We start from the raw sequence: 7,512 nt of genomic DNA on the forward strand, positions 1-7,512 counted from the left end.
ATTCAAAAATAATGTCCTAGGTTTTTAGTCCAGCCCCTATAACACTTTTTTTTATTCAGCTACTCAAAGTTTGGGAGGTGTATGGATCTATTTACCCATGGCAAAATCACACGATTCCACTCATGCAAAAAAAAGGTTTATATTATGAATATTAGACGGTAAAAAAAAAAACAAATACAAACATTGAGTGTACCAAGTGGCAAGAAAAATATATATTTTGGACAATATTAAGAGATACATACCTCCTGGTTCGATTCTTTAGGTAAATATAAGTAACAGTGCAAATTTTGAGCCAAATCGGTTAAGGTATAAAGGTTGCTTTTTATCGTTGAAATTTGTATGAAAAATAAACCGCAAAAATGTATGGGGAAAAGCAAAAAAATCAAAATTCCACCAAAAGGTGGCGTTAAATGGATCATTGTCAAATGTGAGATTCTTGAGCAAAATTTTATGATAAACATCTTTGTCGAAAACGACAAAACGATCCGAGTTAATAGCGATTTGAAGAAGTCGTTTTTGTACGAAAAGATTTTTTACACCAACTTTAACGACCGATTTCACAAAAAAATTTCACACTTACATAATTTTGCCTAAGATATCGTATCAGGGGGTATCCCTGAGCTCGATTTTTGTTATTTACACACTAGTGTACCCGATTCCACTCATGCAAAAAAAAGGTTTATATTATGAATATTAGACGGTAAAAAAAACAAATACAAACATTGAGTGTACCAAGTGGCAAGAAAAATATATATTTTGGACAATATTAAGAGATACATACCTCCTGGTTCGATTCTTTAGGTAAATATAAGTAACAGTGCAAATTTTGAGCCAAATCGGTTAAGGTATAAAGGTTGCTTTTTATCGTTGAAATTTGTATGAAAAATAAACCGCAAAAATGTATGGGGAAAAGCAAAAAATCTAAATTCCACCAAAAGGTGGCGTTAAATGTGTCGGATCATTGTCAAATGTGAGATTCTTGAGCAAAATTTTATGATAAACATCTTTGTCGAAAACGACAAAACGATCCGAGTTAATAGCGATTTGAAGAAGTCGTTTTTGTACGAAAATATTTTTTACACCAACTTTAACGACCGATTTCACAAAAAAAAATCACACTTACATAATTTTGCCTAAGATATCGTATCAGGGGGTATCCCTGAGCTCGATTTTTGTTATTTACACACTAGTGTACCCCCTCCTAGACCCCCTTATGTCACACCTTATGTCCATCAAAGTTAAATGACCTAATAAAAAAAAGTCCAGAAACTAAATTTGCATTGGCATTATTTCAAACCCTTCGGAAATCGCGTGTTTTACAAAGTGTGTACAAAGTACACGTACGCGACTGCCGGTGGGATAATGCTGCCCACTTTTGTTTCGAAACGTGAGAAATAAAATAAGAGTGCTTGCTTTGTCGGAGTGTCTAAATCATGGAACACTCAAACTAAGATTTTGAACACATTACATTATTCGTGTACTCCGACACTTTTGACATTCCGTTCTCGGCTGAAAAAAATTGAAACAAAAAGAAATTGATTGGAATATGAGGCTCAACGATTGAAAAATATTTAGCAGTACACCCTTACCGAAAATCATGATTTTTTGAGTTCCAAATCCCACTTTTCATACGAATTTTTCAGTTCAACCCAAATAACCATTTTTATGGTTGTAGTACCTGAACTCAAAAAATCGTATGAAAAGTGGGATTTGGAACTCAAAAAATCATGATTTTTGGTAAGGGTGTAGCAGGAAAATGAGTGACAACCGTGACAACAGTTGCCTGGCCAAGTGCACACACACACAAACCAACGCCCAATCCAACCAACTACGCCACCGTCGCCAGCATCTGAGCTCCGGAACTGTCTGATAAGATTAATCTGCTGCAGAAATTGCTGCCAAAAATGCGTTGAATGAAAAGGTGTATTAGAATCCATAGTTATTATTCAATTGCACGAATTTTTAGCAAACAAATATTTCAAATGCTTACCATTTAGCGCAGATTTGTGTTTTGAATCTGTCTGCCGGATTCTTCACGGAGTACGTCTATAACACCCGTTGGCCAATGTTTCCCGACTGACGCCGCAACCGCTAAACACTTTATCAAGTTTGTTTTCACTAAAACGAAACATTTATCTTGTAATTTGACATGAAAACACTTCCAATCTACGCCGCTCCAAGCGCACCGAACATCAATAACAAATAAACTGATTTGTTTTTGTCAGCTGTCACTCACAAAACAGTTTAAACTTTTAAATTTAAATTCTTTTTCGATTTACATTTATGAGAAAATACATTATAAACACATTTACATGATTCTCTAATTTACAAATTTATGATTTCTCTGAAGTATAATTTCCATTTAAATGAGATTCATGCATTAAGTTGAATCTCAATTTACACGTAGGCTCTTTAAATGCGATCTAACAATTTACATTGAATTTCGAATTTACATTGAGCACGTTTACGTTTAAAACATGGTTTCAGTGTCGGGTAAATTTACACTTTTTTTCTGTGTGGATTGCTTACCCGTAGACTCCGTCCCGCCCAACTCCCCAACATCCGCATCAGACCGACCCAAGGCCCCGTCCGTAGAGCTTCCATTCGCCGGCCTATCTCCCAAGCTCTCCTGATCAGGAACAACTTGAGCTGCAGGCTGTTGGATTGCCGCCTCCTGACCAGCGGCCTGTTGATCCGCAAGGTCGCTTCCATTCCCCCCGTTCCCGTCTCCTGGCTTCCTCCCGGCTTGTTCAACACCACCATAGTTGGCGTTGGTAGTGGAAGAGCCGCCGTCCCGTTCGTGACAATGCTGGCAAACGATCCTTCGCTCGGCTTGGTTAGCACAGTGAGTCCTCCGTTTACAGGTTTCCGGTTTGGGCAGTTGGCCTTCAGATGTTCGAGTGCTCCACAGGCAAAGCATTTGTTTTGCAAGCCATCATAGTAAATCCTCGCTTTCACGTGTTGGATGTTCACTTTGCTGGAATCGCTGCCGTAACTTCCATGTGGAGTCCGCGAACCCCGTTCCAGACCGGGAAGCCGGTCTCCACTGGGAACCTTTCCCGCACCATCAGCTGAATGGTGCCGAACTTGCACATGGCCGCAGAGATCTGCCTGTCGTCCACTTCGGGCGGCAACCCAAAGATCCGGACGTACTTAAACGTGCCGTTTGCGGCCGTAACATTGACCCACACCGTCGTACCGTCGTCATACTCAAAGTTGACCCTGTTCCCAAGCTGCACCAAGGTACCCTGCATTAGCTCGTCCGATTTGAACCGGATGAAGACACAAAAGTCATCCCGGTACATAGCGCTGAGCACGTCGCTCGTCCACTGCTGCTTCGTGAAAAATTTGAAGACTTCTCCATTGTTCGGGTTCCTTGCACCAGCTCCGAACCGGAGCTTGATGGTGTTCTCCCTCTTGGGTTCCATTTCGGCTGCTGCAAATGTGCCGAGTAAAGGCAAATTTGCTGGCAAACAATGCCAGTCGGACAATGTCCGACACCAACTATTCACAAGAATGTAGCATGCGAGAGCGACTTAAAAAACAAGTCTTTGTCACTTGAACTCTGGCTGTGAACTGTGTTTTCAGCTGAAATATTTTGGAATATTCTGTTAAAAACTGGCTAGGAAATATTTTTCAACTATTTTTCAACATTTTTTTTTCGTTGTATCAACCGAAATATTTTTGCATGCAGCAAATGATTAGTGGTTTATAACAAAACATTTCTTAATTAGACATAATTTATGTAAGTGTTGATATATATTTTCTTTAATTATCTAACGATACAGGCTGGGCCGAATTTCTTGCTATATTTTAACTAATTTCTTACTTTAATACAGAAAAATATTTGTATATGTAGTCAATAACTAGCAGTTATTAGCAATATTGTTATTGAATTTGCAGTAAATTTTGTAATAATGCCTCACAAATTAATGCTGAGTGTTTTTATATTCGCATTTATTCTGCCTAAAAATTCAACGTTTAGTACTAATTTGTTTTTTTTTGCATGAAGTTGTTAAATTACTGTTAAAAAGCATCAAAACAAAACTAACTGTTGTTATAAAACATGTAAAGTTTGATTAATGTTTTAAAAAATTACGTTGCATTAAACTTAAAAATAATAATAAAGCATATTACAAATTTTGTTTAACATATTTCAAAAAGATGTTTAATTTCTCGTGAATTCCTTAAAAATAGAAACTGAGCAAAATTTTCACCAAGTTTTAAGCTTATAAAATATATTATGTTGTATAAAATTAGGTGTTGTATTCCCTTACCATCACTGTGAAATCATCAGACAAGTCATCATCATCTACAATGGTCTCAGGTTTATTGCAACGAAACTTTCAAGTTAATATAATTATCTTCTTTTATATATTTTTATTTTTTTTTATATTTTACTTCATCTCTATTTTTTATGTTGTCATGTGTACGCATTTCTATGAATTTTATAATTGGTATTTTATAATTGATGATTCTGAAAAAAAAAACAATGGTTCATTAAGATCCGTCGTAATTACGAAGCTTTTTAATGATTCAGTTTTCTAATAAGAATCTAATTAGATAAATTATTGTGCAAAAATAAACCCATACTTACTTGGATTAACCAACATTTTGTTAAATTTTCCTGGGCCCGCATCTCCCTTCTACTGCCTTCTCTTTCCTTCATACATTCTTATAACGTGTTCAACTCACTCGCATCAGAGATCCTTATGGCAAGAGGCTCTTCATAGTTAATCACCTGCAAAGAAATCATCAACAAACCTACTCACCAATTCCACCTTTCCAGTTGCAACACTTGGATTTGCCACTTCAACATTAGCCAAATAGTGTGATTTTCACCTTTCACATCCTCTCACATCAAAATTAACAACACAAACTCAACAAATCGACTGCTCTCGTTCGAATCCTCACTTCGAATGACAGACGTAAACAAACCCAAGTTCATCTTTTAAATATTCAACCAAATGTAAATTATATTCAACCAACAAAATTTTTGATTTTCCTAAAACCAAAGCTAACAGACGAGCACGTTCATTCGAGTTCGGGAAATCTGTTAGCTTTTTGCCTTTAGCATTTTCAACAAACAGGTTATTAAATTATTACTGAATTTTGGTTAATTTAACTGAAAATTGGCAGTGACAAGTACGGTTTTGTTAAAATTTACGAAAGTAAAATCAACAATCTAAATTGTTAAAATTTCTGGGCACGGTCTCTCCGTTGTAATGTGAGACAGTCTGTCAAGTGTTTGACTAGTAAACGGTTGGCTTAAATGCGCCACTTCCGACGGTAAACCGAGGGAAGACCAACCGTCATCACGGGTGCCCGGCCACGTGAGACCCCTAACCGAAGGGCGGGTTTATCTTGGTTTCCTGAAACAGGATCAAAGACGAAACGACTGTCTCCCAAACTCAAGAGGTTCAACAAACTAAGAAATGATCAGGAAAACTCAACAAAACCACCAAAAAAAAAACGTTCAGCCAATAACCAAAACCGATTCCTACCTCTGGATCATCACCGGTGAAATCTTCCCGCCCACTGTGCCGCGTCTCGCTTTGGGAGTAGAAGATAATTGGGCTGGAAAAACTACTAAAAAAGAAGACTACTGAGCCAGCCACTCCAAAAGAAAAAGAAGAACGCAACAATTTATCCCAAAACCCAGTGAAAACCTCCTGGTCGCTTTTTATTGCTCAAACTGCAGAAAACTGTTCATTTCGATCGAAGTGTATTTACATCGTGGGGGTGTTCACAAAAAAACGGTTTGATCCCGACGGGATTCGAACTGCGACCATCTCGCTTCCAAGCTTCTTCGGTAAATTCGTGTTCATCTTCCTACTGGCGCCTTAGCCGTCTCGGCTAACCTGTCTCTCTTCCCTTTCCCTACCTATCCGCCCAAGTGCACGTTTTGGGCTGCGTGCTTTACGTGTGCGTGTTCATTTGGCGCGGCGCGCTTTTCATGGGGTACCCTCAGGGGCTGTGATCACATGCGCATGGATTTTGGTACTACTCACGGTCTGACCTGTTGTTGGTTGTTACAGCAGCGGCGTCGGGAATCCCCGACGGTCGTTCAGCAGATCCGGGTTCGGTTCCGGAAGTTGTCGTTCCTCGATGATCTCCCACGTGGTCCGGATGGACGTGTTGGACCCGACGGGATGACCTTAAGCGCGTTGGTGACGTCACGCTTCTTCCGGCACGTGGCGACTTGACTTGGTCTTTTTGCCACCGGGTGTGGTACGGCGGGTTTCTCCGACGGACGTTCGAAACGGATGGGTTGTAGCGCAGCAGCAGATTTCGAAGACGCCGGATAGAGTACCTGGCCAACTAGTCTGTTGGGTTGGTGAGGTTAGAACACGCACATGGCACGACACACACAACACACGCATTTTACCTGGACTTGTTTCGCCAACAATCCACGATTCTACCTTGCCAAACTAACTAGCCTACTCTGTCGGTGATTTGTAGCACCTCACGATCTAAGGGAAAGGGTTTCGAAAAAAAGTTAACACTGAACTTGGTCAAAACGTCACGTCCTCTAATTACCATCCAAACTCTAAACTAGCAATCACTCCCGCTCCTACCACGGTCGGTGACAAAGTGGACGAGTCAAAGTCAGGAACCTTCAGATGAGGTGCCAGAATCGAGACTTTGGCTATCGGAAACTACAAACCCGAAATTTCTTCGTTCTTTAGTTTTTTCCAAATTTGTCTTCTTCTGTCGAATTGTTGAGTTTTTCAGATCAGTCCATAGCATGTTCCCTTCCCTCTTGATGTTTTGAAATCTAGCCATCCCGCTTGCCCTTTTTTCAGAAACCACGAAGTTTGCCCTTCGTGTATAGAAATCTCACGAGGCTAGGAAAAAAGATTGTAAAAGTTCTGATTTTGTGAGTGCGCGTCGCGAGAGTACGGTGTCCGGTTTAGGACGGTAGCTCATAGTGAGTGAACGAATGGCTGAGTTCGCGAATTAACTCTGCCGTGAACTTGCGGGAGCTTTCGAAAGGGGAATTCATTTCCTAAACATTAATCAAGGGGTTCTTCGATCGATTTTTTTCTGTAAAAGGGCACCTTATTACATCATTCCCTACTAAATTTTCGAAAATTTGATTGGTTTGGAACTGAGATTGAAAATTTCTTACCCAAAACCAATCAAATTTTCGAAGCTGAAATTTATCTGAATTTCTGAATAACATTTCGCTTCCGGGGTCATATAGGGTCATCGCCAGTGGCTCACTCTCTGTTTCCAGCACGTAATTTCAAAAACTACGCCTGCTACTAGACCATCAACGTTTTTAGACTCCGGTCTCCAGCAGAAGCTACTAAGAATATCCAAAACTTCATATAAAATTCATTGAAATAAAACTATAATAATATCTACAAAACTTCGGCAAAAAATATGTACAAGAATAAAGAAGAGCTAACAAATTATATTACATGAGGAAAGGATATCAAAAAACCGCAACTTCAAAAAAATATCAAACAACAGAATAAATCTTGATGATCTTGAACTGAATTAACT

At 39.2% G+C, this 7,512-nt stretch overlaps 1 long non-coding RNA gene across 1 annotated transcript; it reads right to left on the reverse strand.

The window, feature by feature from the left end:
• Positions 1-5,645: 5,645 nt before the first annotated feature.
• Positions 5,646-6,605, reverse strand: LOC119767113. The gene is made up of 2 exons (XR_005277332.1): positions 6,389-6,605; positions 5,646-6,326 (listed from the first exon to the last, which is right to left on the reverse strand). It is a non-coding gene; the product is annotated as an uncharacterized LOC119767113 (long non-coding RNA).
• Positions 6,606-7,512: the final 907 nt, after the last annotated feature.

Source organism: Culex quinquefasciatus, chromosome 2 (assembly GCF_015732765.1).
Source record: "Culex quinquefasciatus strain JHB chromosome 2, VPISU_Cqui_1.0_pri_paternal, whole genome shotgun sequence".
Taxonomy (NCBI): domain Eukaryota; kingdom Metazoa; phylum Arthropoda; class Insecta; order Diptera; family Culicidae; genus Culex; species Culex quinquefasciatus.